The following is a 28000-nucleotide window of genomic DNA, read 5'->3' on the forward strand; positions in this document are numbered from 1 at the left end:
TCAAACAGAAACAGATTCATACCATTGTTAACATTATGTTAACATTATGATCTCAAACGAAATATATGTATGTGAAAGTATTCATCATTATATGCATACAATGATTGACAAAATGCCAACTTCAACTTTCATTTAGAGTAGTACTCATCATATGCATAGATATTCAATGACTATCAAATTCCAAATTTCGACTTTTCAGTCAAAGTAGTAATTTATTTGTCATATAATGTATAGATATTCAAAGACTAACAAATTTCCAACTTAGACTTTTATTAGTCAAAGTATTCATTTGTCATATAATCTATGAATACTAATACAACTAACTACTGTTTGTGTGAATAATGTAGCCCTGAAAAGGGCTGTTGTTTTTTTTTTGACCAGTAGGTCCACGGTTATTGTGCCACAGGTTGGACATTATTACATATAATACATGTAGATACTCGGGTGGAGTTTGTTAGTGGCCTCTCGCAAGCTTCACACTAATTCTGTCCCATTTCCATAATTGAGACAGTGTTGTGGGTGTTGACATGGGCATACCACCCTCCATTATTGTTTCTATGCGAATAAAACCGAAAGCAGCACCAACATAGTTTTTTGTTCTCTCCATCTATTGTGCTGATCAATACGTATGCATCCATTGCACAATACAAATCCAAGGGATCTTCCAGTGTCTCACTGACATTGAGCGTTCGCATACCGATCCTCAAAGCACCATCGCCTTCAGTTGTGTCAGCTTCTATCCCTTCATCATCTCCTTCTTCATTCATGACCCTCTCAAACTCCATCACGTCATCATCTTCGTCGCTTTGGTTGGCCTCGTTTTCAACTTCGTCTATCTCATCTTCATCGACTCCAACATCTTCTGCTTCAACTATCACTTCCTCTAGCGGAACATTGACATCCTCATCATCTGATTCGTCTATCCAATTGTTTTCATCAACAGCAGATATTCTATTTAATGCAGCATTTATTTTTGGAGAATTCATCTTGTTGTTGTTTGCTCACAGTTGTAGAGAGTGAATGAATGAACTCTAGGTTTGCAAGTCGACTTATATAGGAGGTGATGCGACTCCCACTTGACTCGTTTAGAGTGGAATAGTAGGAGAAGTTATCCCACTATACTTTCACATGATGTTGATTTGTATAAATAGAGATCGTAGGTGTAGGAGAGAGCATTCAGAGTTTCTGTAAGTCATCTCTTAATATTTCTAATCGAATTAGTAAAATGCCGTTTCCAAAAGAGTGGAATGAAAAACCAAAAGTGTGTGTCTACCCAATGATGATTGCAGGGGCTATTGTGTGCTACTTTTGTCAAATAAGTAGACCTAAGGATTCAATCAATCCATGTACTGGTATGTGTAGTGATTGCGTGTTGCGGATTCAACTATCGCCTCCTTCTCATCCACCGAAGCGAACAAAATCGGATTATCGTCAACAACAGTTACAGTGTATGAAGTGTTCCGAACCTATAATATTTAACAATATAGGTATCTGTAGAAATATTTGTGGTACCTGTGCTGCCGTTCCATTTCCACTGCAACGTTGTTTGCGTTGTGATACATATTCCATGAATTGTTGGAATCATGTATGCAATGCATGTAGAAGTACTTGGGATCTGTGTGAGAAGGTTGGTCAACTCTACCCCAATAGGAGAATCCATTTTTTTTAATGTTGGTGTTTGACGCACGAGCAACAACTATTGAGGAATAGAGTCAAAGAACGTTCCACATCCACAGAGACATATTAACATTTTTCATTTTATATTTTTTATTATCGTTATTGTCCTCTATTATTAATAAATATATATATATATATTTTGAATTTATTTGTATTATTTTCTAACATTTAAAAATACATGCATGCAACACAAAGTTTTCCTCTTGAATGACAAAGATTGTTACATGCGTGAATAGTTTAGTGAGAGAGCGCATGTGCCAGTTGATGAAATGGCGCATGCGCTAGTTTATTTTCTTCTATAAATGGTGAGGTCTCAGTAACATCATCACCTTTCCTATCCACATTCTATTGCTATCACATATCATTCCTCAGACCTTAATAATCATGAGCTCTATGCCGCTATTGATTGCTGAAGATGGTTCACCACTTGTTGATATCGATCAGACTGATTTTGAAAATATTCCAGTATTACATTTATCGAGTCAAGATTCGATAAATGATTTTGATATTAACGACTTCGTTAACTTTGCAGATGTGCCAGAACCAAATGAGCAAATTATTATTGAAAATCCGATCGTTTCGCAATTATCATCACTCAAACACTCTTCATCTACCCTTCCTCTTGGTGTTGATAAGAAATCTAGAACAATCAAGAGGAAGGTTACTAAGGCATCTTCATCGATTGTCACTGACTTTAAAGAAAAGAAAGAATCCAAAAGTGTTGTGCGACAGAAAAAACCCGCAACGAAAAGTGACAGATCGAAGAGGAAGCCAAAAGGTACTCCTAAAGAAATGAAGAGTGATTTGAAAGCTGAACCGCTATCTTCTTTCAGTCCCCTCCATCGGTTTGGGGAAATGAAAAGAAAAGCAAAATGCCGTCTTGTAAAGGCACAGATGACTATTGCTGAACTTGAAAAGAGTGAGCGAGCTATTAATGCTAATAATGAAACTCTTGAAGCATTAGATGCCAAGATTGCATTAGCGAAGGTTGAATTGGCTAGAATGTATGAAGATGCTGATGAACTCCGTTCAAAAATTGGTAAAGATAAGCAATTCCATCAACGTTCGAGAATGCAAGATCAGGCTGAGCTTGAGGAGTCGACTAAGCTTTATGAGACAGCATTATCAGTGAGAGATAATTGGCAAAAAGAGTTGGATACTGCATTTCAAAGTGACGGCGATTAGTTTTGGGAATGATAATGTGTTTTCAATATCGTGAGTTGAAAAATATAAGCGGGAATGGAGTATACAATTAATTTGGTTTGGTATACACAGAACATTGCGAATGGCTGGGGCAATGTTTACCGATGCAATATTTTTCAGTTCACATACTTATAATTGAAATGAAAACAATAATGAACTTTAATATTACTTTATTCATAAAAGTCACTATTATATACATTTAAACCATATTTGATTCATCAATCCAAGAATTTTGTTCGCTAGGAAGGCCTAACCACTTTACATATACTTTATTTTTTCTTCTCTTCAACACCTTCTCAATCAGATATACGTCAGGATTCTCGGTTCGTAATAACTCTTCTTCGTAAAAACATCCTCTAATCGGCTGTTCATTCATATCTTCAAGATTATAAGTCGTTGGGATGGTTTTATTAATTTTAACAATCTTGAATAGCTCCGTGGTAAAATTCGCAGTGTAAGACTTTTCAAAAATATTTTTGTATTTACTTATACGTACAATATCATTCAATTGGAATTTGGGTTTACTTTGTCTTCCTCCAATTCCATTGATACCCTTGAATTTCAATTTTGTTGTTGAATCAACATTGATGGGTGCCATACCTATTGTACGATGAACTTTATTATTATATCTACTAGTTATAATTGGAAGAATATCAAGCCATTTGTGGTGACCTCTCATCGAAAATTCCTTGTAGAGCCATGCCTTTATTGTACGAATCACTCTTTCTGCTATAGCTGCCTTCTTTGTGCTAAATGTTGAATAATGATTGATATTATATTCTAGCATGAGAGATGAGAAGCTTTTATTGAAAAATTCTTTCCCTTGATCGCTTTGTATGTGTTTGGGGGAGTATTTGGCTTCTTTCAGTACATGTTTCATTGCATTAGTTACTGTACTACCTGTTTTATCTTTAACTGCTACAGTCCACAGATATTTGGAGTAACAATCTATCACTACAAGTATATATCGGTATCCTTCATTACTTTTTGCATAAGGTTGCAGTTCAGCTAAATCTATGTGCCATAGATCTGCAAAACCTTTGATGGTGGTTATTTTTCTACGAAAATTACGTCTTGCAGGTTTATGTAATTCATTAACAACTTGTCGTTTGACATCACTTATTTCATTAGTCATTCTATTTCAATATGATCAAAGAGAAAAGGTGATAATGTTACTGCATTGAATGATGATGTGACAGTGATCATTACATGTGAATATGTTAATATATTATACCTTCTTCACGTAATTCTTCAATTATTGAAATTATTTCATTATCATGTCCGGTATGTCCAGCTGACTTTGAAGCTACCAATAGTCGTAGGCGAGCAACTAACTCTTTCGGTGAATTCCAGTACACATAATTCACAGGTTTAGAATTATATATTTTCTCCATTTTCACTCGTTTGAGTGCTCCACCAATTTTACTTCTACTTCTTATTGGATATTGTCGTGAGTCTAATAGAGGTTTGATAACTTCACGAAATTTTTTAGAATTTGTATTTTTAAAACCATTCTTCAGATGATATTGTTTATATGGAGCAATCGTTATTTTCAATATTTTGGAATATACTTTACGAGTTTCTTCATTATCAACATCTTTTGGATTCTTCAAAAAGATCATATCATACAATTCTGGACTACCTGCGCATTCATATTTTTTCACTTTATTAGCATCCCAAAATGAAATGTTTCCATCTTTGAAATGCACCACTAGACTTCCCATTTTCAGCTTTTGTGTAATAGGATCCATACGTACGCCAAATGTTCCATCATATGCTGGATTTCTAGATTTTACATTATTCAAATGTTTCATCAAAACATCTTCACCACTTTCATTCATATCAGGTGAGGTGTCAGGATCCGAGGAATCGATGTGGGACGATGATGGTGTTTCGAATAGAGTTGTTCTCATATCGTCTTGAAGTGTGCTCGTGTCACTATTCACAGATGATACACTACCAAAAGATTGTTTTCTTCCTATTGGAGTACTCATGGGATAATTTGAAGTAGATTGAACAGTTCCATGATTTGGTGATAACACTGGTGATTTAGAAATAGCGTTTGATGATAAAACATTCAATGGTTTCATTATGGGCTCATACAATCTTTCAAATGTCGTACGATTTTCAATATTATCATTCTTGATAGAGTTGAATTTCTGCCTGACAGCTTCTGTTGTCTCTACTAGTTGACGTTTCAAATTCATTTCATTGTTTTTATTTTCAGAATCTTTTTTTGTATTCATAATGCCCTTTTTTGAATTAAAGCTTAATTCGCTGATGAAGTGACCTCTACAATATTCAGTGATCGAATAAGTTCCAAAAACAAGATCATGGGTATATAAAACTATCGAATCCTTTGCGATATCTACCTTCATCTATTTTTCTATCCTTATCAATGACTAGATATCCATATTGGTCCTCCCAGCATTTAACACACATCAATTGGAATTGTTTGAATGTTACATCGGGTGAAACATGATCTGAATAAATGTGATGTAAATTCGTCTCATCTTGTTTGAACATTATAATGAAATTGGTATTGTCACGCACTAACTGTTTGGGTACCCGTGAATATGTCTATGCTAGATAGAAACAATCGACATCCTTATGACGTCCCATACAGAAATATGATCTAATAATATCTTGCTTTTCACATATCACATCATCGAAAATGAAAACAGAATTAGGCTTAGCGTCGGAGGGTTCCACTATTTCTGCATTATTGCTGAATGTATAAAAACCTAATCCTTTTATAGGTTCCAAAACACTTCGCAAGTACTGATATTTAGGTTGATTGAGTGATTTCGAATAGAGATACACATTTCTAAATCTCAGTCCTTGTGGATGTGTTAATAGTGATATCATTGCATTCGTCTTTCCACAATTTGAAGGTCCTATAATGAGTCCTCGAACTGATGATGGAAGTAGTGGACCATGTCTGAATACCCTTTGTCCATTCAATCCACACCCAAATTTCTCATCTAGATTATCTACAGCAAACTTTTCTTTCGGTTTAACAATGCGCATCGTGCCGTGGTTGGAGACTATATAAATGTTATTAGCTTATTCATTTCAATGTGTACCATCAAACGATACGGACGTATTGAAAGTGATCGTGAAATTAAAAGAGGTTATGGTTTTGTTAATGATTCAATAAACAAACTTCCTTTCGAATTACATCTACCCGGAGGTTATCAATACTGTGGACCGGTTACAAAATTGAAACAACGTTTAGCTCGTAACGACCCTGGAATCAATAAATTAGATATTGAATGCAAAAAACACGATATTCAATATTCTAAGCATCCATCCGATCTTGCAGCAAGACATTTAGCCGACAAAGAACTTGAATACAGCGCTTGGGATAGGGTTAAATCGAAGGACGCGAGTATTGGGGAAAGAGCAGCTGCATTACTTGTCACCAACATTATGAAAGCGAAAAGACATATGGGCATGGGTTGTAGTACCAATAAGAAAAAATGTAAGAGGAAACAAACGAAGAAAAATAAAATTGAAAAAGTTGCATTTGGTGCTGGGATAGTCCATAAAGTGCGAAATGTATTGAAGAAAGCTGGTGGGAATCAATTTGTGACGAATAATAGCAAAAAAGCTATCACTGTGGCATTGCAGGCGGCACGTAAATACCTTAAAGCTGCCGGTGGAAAGAAGAAAATCCGCACACCACGCATAATTCCTGTTCCCAAGATCGGTGGACTTTTACCATTGATACCAATTTTTGCTGGACTATCTGCACTAGGAAGTTTGGCGGGAGCCGCTGCTGGTATTACCAAGGCCGTGAATTCGGCAAAAGCCAGCAGAGCGGCTTTAATGGAAGCCAATCGTCACAATAAAACCATGGAGGCTTTAACATTAGGCAAACGCGGAAGTGGAATATATCTCAAACCATACCGTAAAGGTTCAGGACTATATTTAAAACCATACAAAGCCACAAACAAAACAAAAAACTAATTGAACCCCTACCTCAGAGGCCTCTTACTGATCTCGATCTCAGTTATTATGCACAAAAAATGAAAATTCCACATTTTCGTGGTGTTTTTATGCGTGATAGATTACCATCTTCAGGTCCAAAACAAAACGAGACAGCTATTGTTAATTTAGATGGAATAAGTGGACCAGAAACACATTGGGTGGCATATAAAAAATGTGGGAAAGAAGTCACATATTTCGATAGTTTTGGAGATCTACCCCCACCATTGGAATTGACTCGATTCTTTCGAAAATGTTCGAATGTAAAAATCAAATATAACTATGATCGACAACAGAAATTTAATACAGTTCTCTGTGGTCACTTGTGCTTGCAGTTTCACTCTGAATAATTTTCCAAATAAAAATGGATTCAACACCAAAACTGGATCGGGAGGCTATCAAGGGAATGGGGTTTTCACTTAGAATGTTTTCAAAATATGGTACCTTGAAAAAAATAGATAAAGTGATGCTTGCAAATATGCCTAAGGAAGTGATACTTGCATGTGTTGCACATGAGATTGCATATGTTTGGGAAAAGTTGCCTAAGCATCTGCAAGATGACATCGATATAATGAAACATAGATATTGTTATGAGCACTACCACCACGATCAAAATTCAGAATCGGATGTTAATGACGGTCCTATACCTCGGAAATCTATGTGTTGTATTTGTAATATAGAGGATGTGAATATTGGTATCAATAAAAATGATACTTATTACAATACAACACCTTCCAAAAAGTGTAAATTGTCTCAAATGTGCTGTTGCTGTGTACAATAATAAATTGAAATGTGTTTCATAATATTCATCAGTCATGTCACGAAAGTTCGAGCTACAAGCTGTCGGGACAAGTGTCTTGAGTGCGGATTTTTTTCCACCAATTGAATTGGATAGGAACAGTCGTTATGGATTAGGACTTTTGGGATTCTATGGATGCAATACAATCAATAATATAACTGAAGCTAATAACTTAGTTAGTTTTAGAATCAGTAATGACAACTCATCAATACCCCAAAAGTTGACAATTGAAATTCCCTGTGGTGCTTATGAAATAGAAGAGATCAATGCCGTCATACAGAAACATATCATGTTCAGATTGTTTTATGATAAAAAACCAAATGATGTCGTTGCAGATAATATTTTCTATCTACACGCCAATAATAATACATTCAAATGTGAAATGCGATCCAAATATGAAATTGATCTGACACATCCAAATTCAATAGCAGAAATGATGGGGTTCGCTCATGAAATATTTCCACCAAATCAGATACATGAATCATCATTACCAATAAACATTACAACTGTGAGACTTATCCGCTTAAATTGCAATATAATATCTGGTTCATATATAAATGGTGAAGAATCCCACATTCTTTTCTCATTCGATATTGATGTTGAACCTGGCTACAATCTTACTAAAGAACCACACAGTATTATATATATGCCTGTCAGTCCAGAAGGTCGTCAATTGATTAACAACATTACAGTGCGTATTTTGGATGAAAAAAATAACCTTATCGATTTTGGAAGTGAAGAAGAGATTTTCATTATTTTGGAATTGAAGAAAATCGAATAACTGTTGTTATGGGTTTCATTTATAATAGACAAAATCGCATTGAACAATCCCAAACGAGTTGCACTATCAAAAAGAAAGGTGTGCATAAAAAGAAGCTCATTCCACAAGTGTATGCTAAACAGTTAGCACATAACGCTCTGTCTGTGAGTGATCTTAAATTTTTGAAATCGATTGGATTGAAAGTGAGAAAATAACAATGGTGCTCGAAACAAACAATGAAAAGTTGAATATATTCAATGAACCAGTGCTCGATCATTCTCTCATAAGTTTACATGAGCACACATATAAGCCCTATGGATCACCGCTATTCAGGAATTCGGATGAAATCAGAATTGCAATCAATAATCAAGATGTTTTACTAGATATTGCCGAGAGCTTCATTTACATAGAAGGTAAATTCACCCCCAAAGATGTAGCGAAAACATGCTATCTCTCGAATAATGCAATTGCATTTCTCTTTGACGAAATTCGTTATGAAATGGGTGGTGAACAAGTGGCTGTTGTTAGAAAACCTGGGATAACATCTACAATGAAAACCATGATATCATTTGGACAATCTCATGCTAACACATTATTGACATCTGGTTGGGGACTTTCACAATTGAAGCAAGATATCTTGGATACAAACAGTCATGTTTTTAGTGGAAAACTACCACTGAAATATTTGATGAGTTTTGCTGAAGATTACAACAAAAGTATCTTGAATGCCAAACAGGAATTGATTTTGATTATCGCTCGATCATTCAAAAACTCATATATAGGTGAGGTTGATGCTGATTTGGAAATAAATAAAATCGAATGGAAAATAAGACATATTGTACCAGATGATAAACACAAGCTCAAACTTTTGAGTAGAATAAACAAAAGCGGTCTGAATGCCAAAATCAAGTTGGCGTATCGTATGTGGGACCTCTATGAACTACCATCATTACGTGGGACTTCTTCAGACATATGGGCCATCAAAACAACTAACGCATTGGAAACTCCTCGTTTTGTCATCATCGCATTCCAAAGTACTACCACATCTGAAGATAGAACACAGGATATTACAAAATTCACAACTGCTGGTATCAATATTATTCGAGTATACTTGAATTCTGAAGTTTATCCATATGAGCGTTGGAATTTGAATTTCGATAAAAAACTTGATGCTCCTGCTTATTATGCTTTTGAGTGTTTCCAGCGAAGTTATTATGATGAAGATATGAGTGAACCTCTGATGGACAATGGACAATTTAGAGAGAATCCACTATTCGTCATCGATTGTTCTCATCAACCGAATGCAACAAAATCATCAACTATTGATATAAAGATTGAGTTTGAGACGAGGAAGACCAAGTTTCCAGACAACACTAAAGTATATGCATTAATTTTGCATGATACAGTTTTAACATACAATGCATTGGATGGTTCAGTTCATAGCAGATATTGACACTTTTTTTTTTCACTCTATCATGTACTGTTTTATGATCTTTTTTTTTTATTTGTAACTGACTTATATCATGTATTGTATTTTATATCATATTTTTTGTTTTGTAATCATTTTCTATTGTATTTCATGAGATTTAAATAAATAAAACATGAAAATAATACAAAGTTTTCAATTTGATATTATTTATGATTTACAGGAACATACAGACTATCTAAAATAACTTCTTCCTCATAATCATCATTTTCGCGACCATCTTCAATTTCCTCTCGATTTTCATCATTCAATTCAAAGTGATGAATAATCCATTCCAGCAAGTATGGTTGGAGGCTATACAGGAATCTTCTTAGGTTCAGTTCAATCATAACCTCACAAAGTTGCCACAATTCCAATTCATTATCCAAAAATTTGTTACAAACTTCTGCACCACTCCAATAGTTCTCAGCATCACGAAGGCATAATTCGATTTGTTTTTCATCATAGCATACACTCATATCATAATTGCTTGCATGTTCGGCTCCATCACCCAACACCTTCAATTTAGACGACAAATGTTGAACCGATGATTTGAGATCTACAACATCGACCCAATCTTGACTTGCGTACTGCATCCACATCTTTAAATGGTGGAACTGAAATCGAATAAAAAAAAACAATAAGCAACCTTCAATTTTTCAGTGATATGATACTCACATTCCCATTTTACTTGTAGTTACAAAGTGAGTGTATTCAACTAAGTTAGTAATGTTTATATTTCCATATAATTATTATCATCTAATATATGAATATTATAAAACAATAAGAAATTCATTATAATTACTATTATTATTCAATCATATTGAATTTGACTAGAGTTAGCGTTTTCACACCAAAAAACTTCGTAAGCTATGACCTAAAGAAATTCACTATAAATTATTACTATTATTCAATCATATTGAATTTGACTAGAGATCGCGTTTTCATGCCAGCAAAACTTTGTTGGCTCTGTCCTAAATACATCATCGTATATTTACCACCTAATGAGTTGATACAAGATATATCGTCATCACTGAATTGCAACGAAATACGTTTTGGTAGCCATGTTTTAAATAATTTATCATTGCTCACATCTTGCAAAGTTAATAAAATTGATTTACCAAATCGTGTAGAATAAGTTGACATATTTTTAATTATGAACACTTCATCAATTGGCAATGATGATAAGGCCTTTTGCTCTAGTATTTCAACCTCCTGTACAATCAAATTATTAATTTTATTCAAGTCTACTTTTGAAACGGACATGATGAAAATATATATGAAAATATAAACAATTTCCAACAACAAAATACACTCACCGTCTTCCTTCTATTACGAACTGAATAACACTCTACCAATTGCTAACTGCTGCAGATATATTCGCCTACTGATTCCATAGTGTGCCAGGCATTTCTTTTATATTGAACAGTGCGAGTCACCCCCACCATGAAACCGTGAAAAGTTCACATTGCTAGTTGCTATCCACTAGAGATGCCTGACGTCACAGCCAAGCCCATCTCCCAACTTGATGCGATAACAGTTGCCGGTACGAGCAAGCAGTGGTCGTTGCGGTCTCGGAGAGGGTAGACGTTAGGCAGACGGTCCTCGGCTGCCGTGGTGTCACCATCGATAGCGGGGCTAGAGCAATGCGTTACGTCACAACCTTCATCGCTTCGGGAGAGGTGAGGGCAGACCGATGAATACGCATTACTCTGCAACACGTCGTGGAGTGAACATGTCGCTCTCTAGCCGTTGAACGATTATTGCTGTGACGTCACTCCACTACTAACTTGGTGCCCTCACACCGATGGAGCATTTATTACTTGGAGGATCTTCGAAGTATGCAGACGTATGTTTGTACATAGACAAACAAGCACATGATGAAACCCTGTACCGTGCATTCTCTTACACACACACACACACACACACACACACATACACACACAAAATCTCATATGAAAAAAAATCTGAACGATCCATGCACCAGACACTTCAAGGTCACAACGCCTTGACTTCACTGCACAACAAAAAAAGCAAATAACACGTCATATTGGTGGGGGGAGGATTAGAACCGGGAAAAAATTTCTGAACGATCCATACACCACACCCTTCAAGGTCACATCACCTTGACTTCACCAAACAACAACCAATAAAAAAAGCAATTAATACGTCATAGTGGTGGGGGGAGGCCGAGAATCAGCTGTAAACAACTACTTATGTCATAATAGTCATAGTCAAAACACGCTTTTTCTGCAGAGATGATATTTTAAATTCTATTCTAATAGTTGATGTTCGCACCGTCCTATATTGCGGCTTATTATGATATTTTTTGAAATACAGATATCTCAGCAATTCATTTTGCTCTTTTTCTAGATCACCTAACTCAATAGCATTCTTGTTTGACTAAACTTTGGATGGATACTGAGGTATAATAAAATAATTCAGTAGTTTTCAAACTGGTAAAATACCTGCTTTCTCTGGTTATGTATCCTGATATCTGATTAACAGAATTCGTAAAGTCTGTTGATAAAATATTTGGAGTATTGGAGAATAATGAATGAATATCCAATGTTGAATGAAAATTCAACAAAATACATTCATTTTCAATATAATCATTTATACAGTATTATTGAACTTCAGTTCAACATAAGTATTATTCTTGATTTTTTATGAAACTCTTCCACATCTCACAATTGATAAATGAATCAATCATGTCAATGTCTTTTAAAATTTGTAATTTACAATTCGTATACTTCAAATGGCATCCCACGTGTACCCACGAAAGTTTTCAAAAACGTCTGCCAGTAATAAAATATCTGTTTTTAAATATAGGTCCGCATACGATCCCAAATTTGTAATTTCGAATGATTCCCAAACATGTTGTGCGTGAGCATATTTCTCTTCTGTTATGTATTCATCATTCAATTTATTATAGAATTCTTCTCGTGATGGTAACTCGGTGACGTTCAATTTCTCCATGATATCTATATATTCATATGGAAATACCCCCTTCCTGGTGAGAAGAGCGAATTTCTCATCATCTAAATGACTGAATTTTTTTTTTATTTTCAAATCATTTTGATCCAATGTGGATACTAATTCATCCAACGATGTTCCCATAAATCGAAAAGAATCTATAAATCGAAATTTAATTTTAGTTTCAGCATCCTTCTGTGTGAAGGAAAAATATTTTTTTTTATTCGAGGGAAGTATGCTCACACAGCCTTTTTTTGCGATAATGATAATGAAGTGACTGTCGTATCCTGAAAGATTATGAAAAGTGATGGGTACCACGAATAATTTTCGAAAGTTGACATTACAGGAGGCTTGGTGTGCAAATCCGCGGAACGCTCCCGTATAGTGACCGTGATCGTACACGATAACATCTTTGGGAGCGAACGGTTTTTCGCAAATATGACAAGTCGTTGCAGCACCGATATTATTTAAAGGCACTATCATCGGCTCAATATTCTTAATTTTGGATTCAACAAATTTTGCAATACCAGACAACTCATCGGCAAACCATTTCATACAGTCTTCACCTCGACAGCTTTTGAAATGAGAGAGACTGTCGTCATAGGAACACTTGAAGTGGTAGCCTGCACTGAAAGGTATATGTTTTTGATATTTTGTAATTTTTTTAGATATGCTTTCGTTACATTTTTTCAACAGTGACTCGAAATCAGCAAAAATTATAAACGGACATTTTTGTTTATAATTTCAAAATTCCACATAATCGTATGTAGGAAAGAAAATTTTACAATCATTCACTTTTTCGCACAAAACAGTATGATCATTTAATTTTTGCTGACTTGAAAAATGATTTAGGCATCTATCACAAAAGATTTTTTCCTTGATATTTTTGTTCAGTTGTCTACTCAACAATCGAGACATGTCTTCGATCCAACAATGATGGAATTCAATTTCAGTCTCATCATCGTCATTAATAGGTGGAGCCCCATAATCGTTCAATTTTGGAAAATATTTGTCATGAATTAATAACAAATTAACATGTCTGTCTCGTTTTGTTGTCGTGAGTCTGGCAGGTACTACTACAAAAATTGATTTTTCCTTTGCTTGATTCAATTCCAAAGTGTAAACATTTACAGAAATATCATTAAGTTTTTCAAATTTGGGAATTTGTTTCAAGTCCATTGGAGTATTTAGCCCTGTAGTATTCAAAATTGTAGAATAGTGTGGATATTTTGACACTCAGTTAGAAATTTTTGCTACAGGATACAAGGCGCTAATAATACTCCCAAAGGAGCACATTTCGTCATCGTTTTGTACATTAATGCATGCCTGCTTCCTTTCGATTTCTTGTGGCAGTGGAATGAAAGAAGAATCGTTACCAATCACATATTTATTTATTGCTACTTCCAACAAAAGAATTTCACTCAAAGCCCACCCCAACTGTCGTTCTTCAAATTCGCCTAATATAACATCTACAGCGTTATCATTGTACCAAGCAGCCAAGTCCGTACTTGAATCAATAACTTTATTTGGCGTACTGAAATATTTGCGATCAACAATTTCCCCATCATTCGATTTTTTAATGAAGTAAAATTAACTTTGAGGCATGACATTTGTTTCGAAATTTTGGAAATCTCACGTTTGAATAATGAAAAAGCATCGTCTAGAAACTTTTTAGGATCTTTATGAGTTAAATTGATGATCACCCCCGTTGTTACTCTACTATTGGAAACATTGTTAACATTTTGTTACTTCACCCTGGTGCTTCGTCGTTTCAAACCCGAGCCAATACGTTTATTATTCATCATTTTTATAATCACTTTGAAGCGTTTCAATTCCCCAATTTCTGTAATTATTTTCTTTTTTTCCTCAATCGAAAATTTTTTCATAGCTAAAACGCATTTCTTTATATGTTTATTAATAAATTTTATAGCTTGTTTGACAATATGATCCGAATAATTATCTTTGATGTGTAAAATGTATTTATCAATTACCGACTTGATTTTTGGAAAATCGACCATTTGGATTTCATTTATTGACATGACTCACCGATATTTTGTTCACAAATGAAATTCTAGGTGTGATGAGTCGGTTTTGGAAGCTGCAGAGAATTGAATCTCGTTCTGTGGACACTTTTGAGATGGTTCTGGAAGCTGCTGTAATTTGAAACTCGTTCTGGAAAGGTTGCTAAGTTGGATTTGGATGTAGTTGTTGAGATGACTGAACTGATACTGCACACGTTGATGTAGTGTTCTGAAATAAATATGATTTTCAATGCAAATATACACCAAAGAAAAATAAAATTCAAGAGTGGAGTAATGTGTTTCATGGAGTGATTGTGAAAAATGAGCGAGCTACAGTTATAACTGAAAAAAAAGTCAACTGTCATTCAAAACAACGAATTTAAAACACATATTCTGCAAGTACTTAACACATAAAAAATATTGAAAACACTTCTTTATGCGGATCATATCTATGAATGAAAAACTTTTTGAGTCGAACAAAAAATATAGTATACAACCATAAACTCTATACATTTATTGAACAAAGAAAAAAGCAGTACTAACCTTAATTTCATACAATTTCAAATGAAACAACAAGACAACGTATTTTCCTGATACAAAATTCTTCTAAATGGGGGTGATACTCCTCCGTCACTCGGTGTGGTAACAAATTGTTATTGTTGTTAATTAGTTCTCTCTTCACGACTGAATTTGGATTTTAGGAAATCCACCTGCGAGAAACCAAAAATAAAAAAACAATTGATGTTTCAAATTATACGAACACTCTCTCAATGTGTCTCTCAATAAACAACAACATGAATGAAAGTTATTCGTAACTCACTATGTGTTTTATTTAACTAGAAATCTGCTCAAAAAATGAGCTTATGTTTACTACAGTATAAATGTGTGTATAGACAAACTATGGCATTGTCAAAGGCAAATAGATAAAATATTATTCAGCTTGGATGATTCTCGAGTAAAATTCATAATCACGTTTCCCGGTTATTAGGCTGCCATCTAACATCAAAACAAATTGTACGATACAATAATTACTGTAAGAGATATTATTCAAGAAAAATTAATGTCAGCAATTACCAGTTCTTATCTTTTATTCATTATTGAAAATTGAGAAATATTAGCAATTGTTATTCCCTATCTCCTGATGTATGTAGGATAAAAATAGTAGTCCAGGGTTGGCTTGAGTAATAGTAAATACCTTTTGATCCTCAAAAAGTATGTATAAAGAAACACTCAAGTATATCAATCTCAGAAAAATTTTGAAAGATTAATAATAATTCAACAACAACTCTCACCACCTTTGAATTACATCAAATTTGAATAAATTTTTTCGTGAACGAGTCAAAAACGTATAAAAATCTTGCAATAAAAATTCATAAAGTGAACATGAAAAACACTCACTTTCAGATGAAATCGTCGCACTTGTCACTAGTATCACTGATACAACTAACTCATCATTTTGCCTCGCAGGAGGTATTTATAGGAAAATAAGTGATGACAAATTATGCAATCAAACAAAGAGCCTTTGTTTCGTCACTTTGAGCCACGTGTGTGGCTTTATCGATGAGTGATAGCGATAATTCTGCATACCTGTATTATATATTTTCACCAACTTGGAATAAAACAAAAAATTTACTGTTTCAATAAAAATATTCATTTTTTTATCAAATTTCATAATTGTTGTACAAGTCTGATTAGAATACACGCTGAAATCGTAGATTCTATGATAACTCTATACACGTCAAATTCCATTTGTGACTCCTTTTTCTCTTGCTCCGTTGCGTGTTCTGGAACAAATTCAACAGTTTTTTTTCAATGCGGAGATCTTGAAATATATTTTTCAATTTACATTTGAATGGTGTATTCTTTGGAATTGCGCCTGCGCAAATACTGCCTTCTGACCCTCATTGACTGATATCGAACGAATCGATTTCCATTGTTTACATGTATAAATACTAGCCTTCACGCATATTTCCTTGGAATTTAACTCACATTCGGTACGTTTGCATATTGAACGGAAATTATTGTAGTCGTAAGCACAAAATTTGTTTTTTAGCATCGTTGACGGCATATTCTACACTCTGAGGCTGGAACACTTTGTCTTGAATGTCTAAATTATTCAACTGTTCGAGAACCTTTTCCTTTTCCTCATATAATTGAATATCTTGACGTAAATGTTGGACACGTCTCTCAAATTCCTCTACTTTTTTAATTTTAATTTTATTACTATTTTTTGTTCACCAACGACATACGGAACATCGTTTTCCTTCGAAAGTTATGCAAAATAACGTATTTTGAAATGTCATTTTCGAATACTTCGCTCCCCCATTGCCCTCACGTTGAGTCCACAACGCTTAACCTCTCGACACTTTTGGATCTCCTCTTTCTCCTGATGATGCTAACTTGGTTAACAAAGATACGAGAATTAGTGTCCTTTCGGCATGTTGGAATGCTAGACTTCTGTTAAACTGACATGTTTTTTCTTAAATGTTATATTTTGACGCACTCTGTACACTTCGACGACATGTTTTTTTCTTTAAATGATGTATTTTGAGACATACCGTACAGAGTCGTATTCCTAACCCTTCATTTTCAAACCGGCAACGCTACATTGCCCTATACACAAAGATTTATTGTACAACCGGCAACGCCGAACCTGCCATGCTGGCATTGGCAGCGTAAAACCTCGATACCATCTTCATCTCTCTTTGCCTCGATTACGTCACACGCGTCTCTCGCTCATATACATCTTCAGATGAAATATTAATTTTTTCCCAAATCTAAGTATCCGGCAATGCTACATTGTCCCATAGACAATGATTTATTGTACAACCGGCAATACCTGCTTGCGCTAGCAACCGGTAAAACCTCGATACCATCTCCATCTCTCTTTGCATCGATCACGTCACACGCGTCTCTCACTCTTACACACACACATACACATCTTTACATGAAATATTCATTATTTCCCAAATCTAAGTATATTTTCCTATCTTCAATTGGAAAATGAATTAGGGTTCACTTGTGTAATCGACTTCCTGCACAACTGTTGAAACTTGATTCATGTATTTGGTATATGAATATGTGGATATCAAGATCCATTCTATAAGTTATTTACGTGAATAATGATGTGTTTTTTGAATAATTCTCATCGATCATTACTTCTATCATTGATTTTTGCAGATAAGAAAATAATATTTTTCAATATAGTATCATTTGTTAGAGAAATACTGGGAAATGAGATGAGTTTTTTTATTCATACTCATGAATCATGAAATTCACAATCCTTTTTTCAAGATATGAAAATAATATTTATTCGATAAACTATATTCGAAGTCATTTGTTTGGATTTGAGATGTTGAAATTGTTTTCCAAATATAAAAATAATATTCGGTTGATATATTATCATCAAAGTTATCTGTTTCAGTGATGCTATGAGAAGTGTTGAAGGTTTTATTTCATTAATACCATTGTCACGCCTCGTATTTATCGTTGACACATCGAATGAAAGGGAAACGAAATCAGATTTCATCGACAGAAAGAAAAACGAAGACGATGCCAAGAGGGCACTAAGTTGTATCTTCACTAATAATAGTCGCATCATCACATGTAGCACTTCAAATAAAAGAGGAAAAAAGCAGAATTCATGTTTTTGTTGCGCTATTTATATCCAAGGTGACATGGATCAATGTCAACGCTGAATAGGCATCTAACAAAGACTCTTTGTTTTTCTTTTGTTTCATTTCAGAATAGGTCTTCACTAATTTTTATATTCATAGCCGAGGTGACATTGATCACTGCCAATGTCAAATCTGCATCCGGAGATACGCAGAAGTCAATTTGTAAACGATTTCTCGTTGATCCACAACTTGTCGTGAACATGGCTACTAGGGATTAGAGAGAGAGCATAGCTCCCAGGGTAGGCCGCCAGATTTTAAACAGTGAAGAAGGGCGTGGGTGGGATGGAGGATAGAGCGCCACCCGCTTTATCAACCCTGGAGCTCATACAGCATACACAACAAAAACGGGAAATTTACTCTAAACGGTAACCAATTGAATCAAACTCAAATCCAGTTGAAATATTTATAATTCCTTTCCCTAACATCTACACCTTTCTCAGTTGGTTCCAAACTTGTTAACAAATCCCTTGATGTATCTGTCAGTTTATAAATTTTATCAACCGTTATTATAGGACTCCTCCTACAATACTGGCAGAAAGCCTTGAGCTCCTGAGGCCAAAAATTGTCAAATGTGAGAAGATATTACTTTTCTAATTGTAAACGATACCAAAATGTTCATAAGATATAAATTATTACAGCTATAACACAAATGTTTCAATTGTAAGGGTACTGTAATGAACCCCGGCTCCCCAAGGAAGAAAGGAGAATGTATCTTCAATACTTGGGACGTTTTTGTTTTGAAGTTATACTTTACCTTAGATATAGCTATATCGCCAGCTTACAGTAGGTTGAGGGAATGAATTCATCTACATAGGCATAAAAGCATATACCCTACACTAATATTTTTTTCCCTTTTGGGCAGGTTCGAAGAACATAAATCTTTGTTGAGATAATAAATCAAGCATCAAAAATCTAGTCACTGATAAGTTATTTGTCCCTATCTTAATAGCTCAGCTCATCTGTGCGTGTGTCTCCCTCAAGGTGGCTTGAAAAACAAGAATGGTATTAGAGTTCCAAACTTAGGTCTGTAGTGTTCAGTCGGTACAACAATTGTGAACGGCTCAACAGCGGGTAACTACCAACTACTGCTACTACTGTATCAGGCATTCAGGCAAGGATGTCTAGTCTTACAGCAATACTAACACGAGGAAATGGTATCCAGATGAAAAAAGGCCTAAAATGAAACAATTCATATTAGATGAAAACGATTCACTGAAAGTGATGTCCAGGACGATAAGTCTGGATAGAATGATCAAACTCATTCTCTGAATATATGAGTTCTCTCGTTGATGAATACCAACTCACCTTTCAGTGTCGTGTGGCCTATAGGTTTACTTTTGCTCTCAAGAAGCAAAGATTCAAATCAGTAAGATTCTGTTCTCCATAAGAAATTGAATCACACAAGTGAGTTGAATGTTGTACCAGCATCCAAATGGCAAGAATAAAACAAATTCCTAGTCTTATAAAAGATGATCTTACTTGGTTAATCCGAAAAATCGGAAAGTTTGGACATAAATTCCAAAATTAGCAAATAGCTACCAAAAGTACCACAAATAATTTTGAATCCCGGCGGCAAGACATTCATGGAACCAAAGTCGTCAATTCACCGTTCCCTCAGAGCACAGAATCCTCATGGGATTCGAATATGTGTTCGAATATAACTAATGCGTTCGAATATATCCTTGTTTAGTTGTTTATCAGTGAATGGAAACTAAACGAATGATGAGGTATTAAAATATCCCAAAACCTTCATGGAAGTATTCATTTCAGGTTTAAATAGTCATCGACCTCAAAACAGAACAAATAACAAAATGAAACCGTAACAACTCATTCCTTCTCCGGAGGAAAGTTTCAAAGAAACTTCCATGAGATGTCAACGATATAAAATACCGAATTGATAAACCAAATACGAGTATCATTCATTTTCCGGTGAATGTGCTTTGTTATCGTTTGCGTTCCATATTCCCATCGACCTATCGTTCTTATCTATCAGTTCGTAGGTCCATGGTAACACTACGCGACTGATCTCGAATGGTCCAGTGAATTTCTCTGCAAGCTTTGCCGTGAATTTTTTTGCAGCGTCGGACAGAGCGTAATTCCTCTTCCAAATCAATTGACCAAGGTAAAACGTTTCATTCCGATGCCTGAGGTTGTATATCTTTCGACTCCTTTCATATGCTGCCATAAGTCGTTTCCGTACGTCAACGAAAGAGTTCTGCCAACTCGATTTGTCGCTCCTCCACCCCAAGAGTAATCGATGAGCGAGGCATGGAATCTTCCATTTCATTGAGATCCACTTCACTTCCGAAATTCACAAGATTCGGTGTATAACTCGTCGCCTCGTGTTTTGCCGAACGCAACGCCTAGGATAATTTTGTCAGGTACTTGTCCCACTGGCTGTGATTATCCGAGACGTATGCTGTCAATACTGTTTTGAGGACTCTATGAGTTCATTCAACAGGATTTAATTTGGGATGGTAATTAGCCGTGTACTTGAGTTGGATATTATATTTACCATGATGTTTTTGAATAAAGTGCTTCTAAATTGTGCCCCGTTATCGACAATTATTCTTCTGGGAGCACCATGAACTAAAATCACATGATCCTCCAACCATTTCAAAATGTTGGTCGAGGTTGTCATCCTCATGGGGAAAAACAAGACGAATTTGCTGAAGCAATCCATTACGGACAATATATATGAAAATCCAGAAGTGGACCGAGGGAGGGGACCTACCAAGTCAACACTAATGAGTTCCCACGGCTTTGAAACAGTCACTTGAGCAGGAAGCATCTGTCCAGCAGAGAGTTTCTGTTCGGGTTTAATCTCTATACAAGTGGTACATCGCCTTATATACTTAGCCACATCAGATCTCCACTTAGGCCAGTAGAATTTCTGTGAAATCTTGCCAACAGTTTTCCATATGCCAAGATGTTCACATGCTGCGGGATTATGATGATCTCTTATAACATCAAAACGTTTTTCACGAGGGAGAACTATTCGCCATTCACTTCCTGAGAGACCAGGATACTGAAGCTTGACCTTCCGTAGAAGTTTTCTATCCTGAAAGGTCCACAACGGGTATTTGACATGATACTTGATAATTTTTTTGCACATTTTATTGAACCATTTATCATCTGAATGGGGAGGCTTCTCAAACCGTACGTCAACGAGATCTATAACCAGGACTGCCCTAGAGATAGTATCGTGCTCAAGATGATCTCTCCCTTTTCGGTGTATGACTTCGAAGTCGTACTGCTGGAGCCTAAGAGCTCATAGCGCTATTCTCCCAACAGAATCTTATATGTTAAAAAATCATCGAAGGCTCATGTCGTCAGTTATCACCGTGAATTTAGTTTCTTCCAGGTATGGTCTCAACTTTTCGAAAGCGAAGGTGACCGCCGAGCACTCCTCTGTAGTGGAATATCGGCGCTCAGTTTTGGTTAGGGATCTGTTGAGGTAGCAGATAACTTTATCGCCTTCGGGGTATTTTTGGGTTAAAATACCCCCCAACCCATAGTCAGACGCATCTGTTCCAACGCCAATATGGGTGCTGAGACTAAGTGTTGCTTCACTTCATTCAGAGCTTCCTTATATTTAGAATCACAGTTGAATGGTCGATTCTTTTGTATGAGCCGAGTCATTGGGGCGACAACCGTCGAAAAGGAAGGAATGAATCACCTGTACCAGAAGGCCAAGCCAACCACTCTTCTAACTTCCGATACCGCACGCGGAGTAGGGATCTTTAAGATTACCTCCACTTTTCCTGGATCAACCAAGAGACCAGAGGAGTTCACTACATAACCTAAGTATCGTAATTCCTGACGACAGAAAATACATTTTTCTCTGTTCAACGTGAAACTGGCATTACGTAGCCGGTTCATTTGGATGACATCATTACGAATAATGATGTCATCCAAATAGACAAATAGAAATGACTCCAGATCCGCTCCAACGACCCTATCTATCAATCGTTGCCACGTAGTGGGGGCTGAGTGAAGACCGAAAGGCATTCGTTTGAAATGGAACAAACCCCGAGTTGGTACCGTAAAGGCGGTTAATGGAAGAGAACTCTCGGCTACTGGTATCTACCAATATGCGGACTTGATATCCAATGTTGACAAATATCGAGCATCCCTCAGCCTGCCGAGAATGGAACTCACGTATGGAATGGGGTAGGCATTAGGAACACTGACCGCGTTTAGCTTCTTGAAATTTACGCAAAATCTCCACCGCCCATCACTCTTCTTCACCATCACAATTGATCAAGACCAAGGTGAGGAAGACGGTTCGACAATGTCATTTGCTAACATATCGTCTAATTCGGCGTTAACCACTTTTTGGAGTTCTGGTGGAATGGGGTTATACCGCTGTTTAATGGGGGCAGCTGTATTACGAATCTCGTGTTCAACGAAATGCGTTCATCCTAGCCCTGTTCCCATTTTCATAAAAGCCTCATTCACGATATCATTTAGTTTTTGACGCTGTTCCGCAGACAAAGTGTCAGCGTCCTGGATACCTGCAAGCTCCACACTTGGTGAATCATCCGGCTTAAATGTCCATTCTTTTGCACGTAAGTCCGGAATGATGGCCATAGCTGTCCAAAAGTCAATGCTCAATATCGAACTATGAGGAAGACTTGGAATAACTAGTACATTAATGACACGAACTCGATCTTGTAGTTGAATTGGAAGCGAAAGAGATCCAATCACTTCGCAACTTTGTCAATTCGCCACTGTGCACATTCTAGGTTCACCTCCAACCAAATCACATATGTTACATAAAATATCCCAGTCCGATCTGCCCAGTATCGTTCTGGAGGCACCACTATCCAACAAACTCAAAAATTCTCGTTCAAATATAATAACCTACAAGTACGGACGCTCGTCACCTCTCGCATGAGCCAAAACAAAATCTAAAATTATTTGTTCGGTTAAAGAGGCCTTACCAAATATTTTTCGACTGCGACGTATGAGGCAGTTGACCTATGACTGCTTCGTTGCACTCACGTTTTTTGAACATTTGGAGCAAAATGGTTTCGTGACCGCACTTGAAACAAAATATTTCCTTTGGTTGACTACATTGTCGAAACTTATGTCCAGTTTTCCGACAATTCCAACATTGAGGTGCATTAGGCTGGCCAATCTCTGAACATTTGTCGACTATTATGAATAACGAGCGGGACTTTCTGAGATAGCGGAAACGTGGCTAGGACGGCGATAGGCTAGGTCAGGCTCTAGCAGACCTTGTAAATTTGAAGGTGGTGTACAAAATCTTTGGTCTCGCCACTCAATCTCCTCTACAGATCGAGCGAGATCACTGAGTGTAGCCAATGAATTCAAGTTGTATATCGAGAGTTGTGTCTGAAGGTGGAGCAAGAGGTTTTTTCTCATAATTTGTACACGATCCTCTTCCCGTGGAAGGACTGGTAATTTCTCCATCACCGAAACATAGGTGATGATGCGTTCCTGAACACTTTGTGTTCTACGACGGATCTCGTCCCGCAATCCTTGCTCATGATCATGTGGTTGAAAAGAATTCCGAAGTTTCGCAACCAATTCTTTCCATGGCATAAATTAATTCATTCTATACCACAGAAGATCATCTTTCTGAAACAATTCTGACGCTGATTGAAGTAACCTTTCTTTTGAAACACCCCGTGAGACTCTCAACTCTTCCACTCGTTTCAAAAAGCTAGTTACACTAGTGACGCCGTCGTACTGTGAGTTCCACCGACTCATATCTAGAAACGACACGTCCACCAAATCAGGTCTATCCCTATTCCTATAGGAGGAGGTCTCTGCAAGATATGTTCAATTAACATCAGTATGTGAGCTATTCAATGGAGGAGTGAACTGAAGATGTCCCAGTCGAGTCGAGAAGTCGATTGTTGAATTCGTACGGACCATATTATCTCAAAGTCTATCAGATACTCTCGGTACTTCTTCAGCTTGATCTTCAAATCAAACAGACGGGATAGATGGATGGAACCTTTCGGGATTCCTTCCCTCAGGTGGCAACGACACCCTTTTGTCAACTCGACTCATTGGGTCTCCCAACGATTCGAACATTCCGAGCGGTTCCGTCACTCTCCTTTCTTGAAATCTAGGTTCCGCTGTGTTGAAGAAAACATACAGTTTTATGATTCAAGAGGTCTCGTATTCATAGGCATCAACAAATTAGGATTTTCCGAATTATTCCCGGTTCTTGCGTGATTCACATCATCCCCAGTGAATTCAGGTTCCAATAAATTTCGCAGGTTGTACTGAGACATGGTTCGATTTTGAGAATTTGGTTCTGTACATACAACCTCAGGAATGAGTGATATTGATTCATTCAAGAAAGTGCTTGTAAAGGAATATCCTCAGACAATGAACCTTCCATTACACGACGCATGTCCATCAATAACGTATCGCACCAGCCAGAAAGAGCCCTACGCCTGGATGTTTGAGGAGGATCACATTCAATACGCCGTAACCGTGACCTCGAATGTAACAACCGCGAGGATATTCGTTTGAATTCATTATCTTTATTGTTCATATCAAAATATTGAATTGATTGAGGCAAATCACCTAATTTTCCTTCACAAAGTGAAAATTCATACCCCGGTTCTAAATTTACGAACTCCAGCCGTGTCATCTCCACTTCGCGTTCCAATTTCAGAATTTGGCGGAAGTGAGAACGTTTTTCCGCAACCGTTCTCGATACGTTGGATGCCAATTTGTCAACCGAACACTAAAACCGCAAATTGGACAAACAAATATTCAAGCCCTGCCCTAGAGTCGCTTAAACAAACAGGAATTATAAATTTTTCAGAACCAACGGAGACAGTGATGATAAGGAAACAAAGCAAAAGAAAGTAACGTTGGGCGCCACTTTGTCACGCCTTGTATTTATCGTTGACTGATTAAGTCAATTTGTAAACGATTCCTCGGTGTTCCACAACCTGACGTGAGGATGGCTACTAGGGATTAGAGAGAGAGCATAGCTCCCAGGGTAGACCGCCAGCTTTTAAACAGTGAAGAAGGGCGTGGGTGAGATGGAGGGTAGAGCGCCACCCGCTTTATCAACCCTGGAGCTCATACAGCATACACAACGAAAACGGGAAATTAACTCTAAACGGTAACCAATTAAATCAAAATCAAATCCAGTTAAAATATTTATAATTACTTTCCCTAACATCTACACCTTTCTCAGTTGGTTCCAACCTTGTTAACAAATCCCTTGATTCATCTGCCAGTTCATAAATTTTATCAACCATTTTTATAGGACTCCCCTACAATATTGGCAGGAAGCCTTGAGCTCCTGCGGCCACAAAGTGTCGAATGTGAGAAGATGTTACTTTTCTAATTGTAAACAATACCAAAATATTCATGAAATATGAATTATATTACACCTATAGCACAAATGTTTCAATTCTAACGGGACTGTAATGAACCCCGGCTTCCCAAGGAAGAAAGGAGGATTTCTCTTCAATACTTGAGATGTTGCTGTTTTGAAGTTATACTTCACCTTAGATATAGCTATATCGCCAGCTTACAGTAGGTTGAGGGAATGAATCCATCTACATTGGCATAAAAGCATATACCCTATACTTATATTTTTTTTCCTTTTTGGGTAGGTTTGAAGAACATAAATCTTTGATGAGATAATAAATCAAGCATCAAAAATCTAGTCACTGATAAATTATTTGTCCCTATCTTGATAGCTAAGCTTACCTGTGTGTGTGTGTCTCCCTCGAGGTGGCTTGAAAAACAAGAATGGTCTTAGAGTTCCAAACTTAGGTCTGTAGTGTTCTGTCGGTACACCAATTGTGAACGGCTCAACAGCGGGTAACTACTAACTACTGCTACTACTGTATCAGGCATTCATGTAAGGATGTCTAGTCTTACAGCAATACTAACACGAGGAAATAGTATCCAGATAAAAGAAGGCCTAAAATGAAACAATTCATATTAGATGAAAACGGTTCACTGGAAGTGATGTCCAGGACGATAAGTCTGGACAGAATGAGCAAGCTCATTCTCTGAATGTATTAGTTCTCTCGTATTAGTTCTCTCATCTTTTGGTGTCGTGTGGCCTATAGGTTTACTTTTGCTCCCAAGAAGCCAAGATTCAAATAAGTAAGATTCTGTTCTCCATAAAAAATTGAATCACACAAGTGAGTTGAATGTTTTACCAGCATCCAAATGGCAAGAAAAAAACAAATTCCCATTTTTATAAAAGATGACCTTACTTGGTTAGTCCGAAAAATCGGGAAGTTTGGACATTAATTCCAAAAGTACCACAAATAATTTTGAATCCCGGCGGCAAGATATTCATGGAACGAAAGTCGTTAATTCACCGTTCCCTCAGAGCACAGAATCCTCAGGGGATTCGAATATGTGTTCGAATATAACTAATGCGTTCGAATATATCCTTGTTTAGTTGTTTATCTGTGAATGGAAACTAAACGAATGACGAGGTATTGAAATATCCCACAACCTTCATGGAAGTATTCATTTCAGGTTTAAATAGTTGTAGATCTCAAAACAGAACAAATGACAAAATGAAACCGTTACACCATACTCATTGATAATTACGTATAGATACCAGATACAAGAATGATATTTGTTTGATTTTCATTTGGATCATACTCATTGATAATTACTTCAGTCATTTATTTTTCAAGAAATAAGTATACAAGTAAAACTCATATGAATTGAAGGGGTAATATTTTTAGGAGTGATTTATTTTTTGAGAAAGAAAGTTTTTGGCTTTCTACTACTCCATCTTGATACAAAAAAACTATCAGAATATTCCAAAGAAAGGTAGGAAGTAATCAATTTGAAAATAAGTAACTCTATACATGGAAGTGTAGATCATGAAAAGAAGCAACTTTCAGACACAAACTGGAAGAAAGCCCTCCTGAAACAGCTACTTCCATATAAACATTGAATTACACGAAAGAAAAAAAAATCTTCCGAAACAAATACTTTTATATGAACACTGAATTATACAGAAGATACTTTTCTCTACTCACTTTGTATTCCAAACATTCGTTATGGAATAAAATCAGATATCATTCACAGGAGTTCTACTTTAAATGAATGGTAACAAATTGCACTTACATGGAACAAAGTCATCCCCACTGGTAGACACCGATGTTTCACCGTAAGACACTTGCCTTAGGGCTCTTCAGTACCAATCTGGATAACATTATAGAAAATACACACAATTCATTCATGAATTATGATTTCTCATGTCACGGAATAAGTTTGATCTACTTATGTCATCGATGACATCGTAATGACATTCATTCACCTATTTGATTAAATCCCAGCCAAGAGGAATCTCATTTGAATTGAAGGGGTTATATTTTTAGGAGTGATATATTTTTTGGGAAAGAAAGTTTTTGTCTTTCTACTACTCCATCTTGATACAAAAAAAGTGGG

The 28000-nt window shown here is 36.3% G+C and overlaps 1 long non-coding RNA gene across 1 annotated transcript; it reads right to left on the minus strand.

Moving 5' to 3' along the window:
- Positions 1–12625: 12625 nt before the first annotated feature.
- LOC141487452 (uncharacterized) lies at positions 12626–27992 on the minus strand. The gene is made up of 3 exons (XR_012468396.1): positions 26285–27992; positions 15435–15601; positions 12626–15120 (listed from the first exon to the last, which is right to left on the minus strand). It is a non-coding gene; the product is annotated as an uncharacterized lncRNA (long non-coding RNA).
- Positions 27993–28000: the final 8 nt, after the last annotated feature.

This window comes from Leptinotarsa decemlineata, unplaced genomic scaffold (genome assembly GCF_025532065.1).
Source record: "Leptinotarsa decemlineata unplaced genomic scaffold, Ldec_3_MD MMD2_P_RNA_scaffold_2, whole genome shotgun sequence".
NCBI classification, from domain to species: Eukaryota; Metazoa; Arthropoda; class Insecta; order Coleoptera; family Chrysomelidae; genus Leptinotarsa; species Leptinotarsa decemlineata.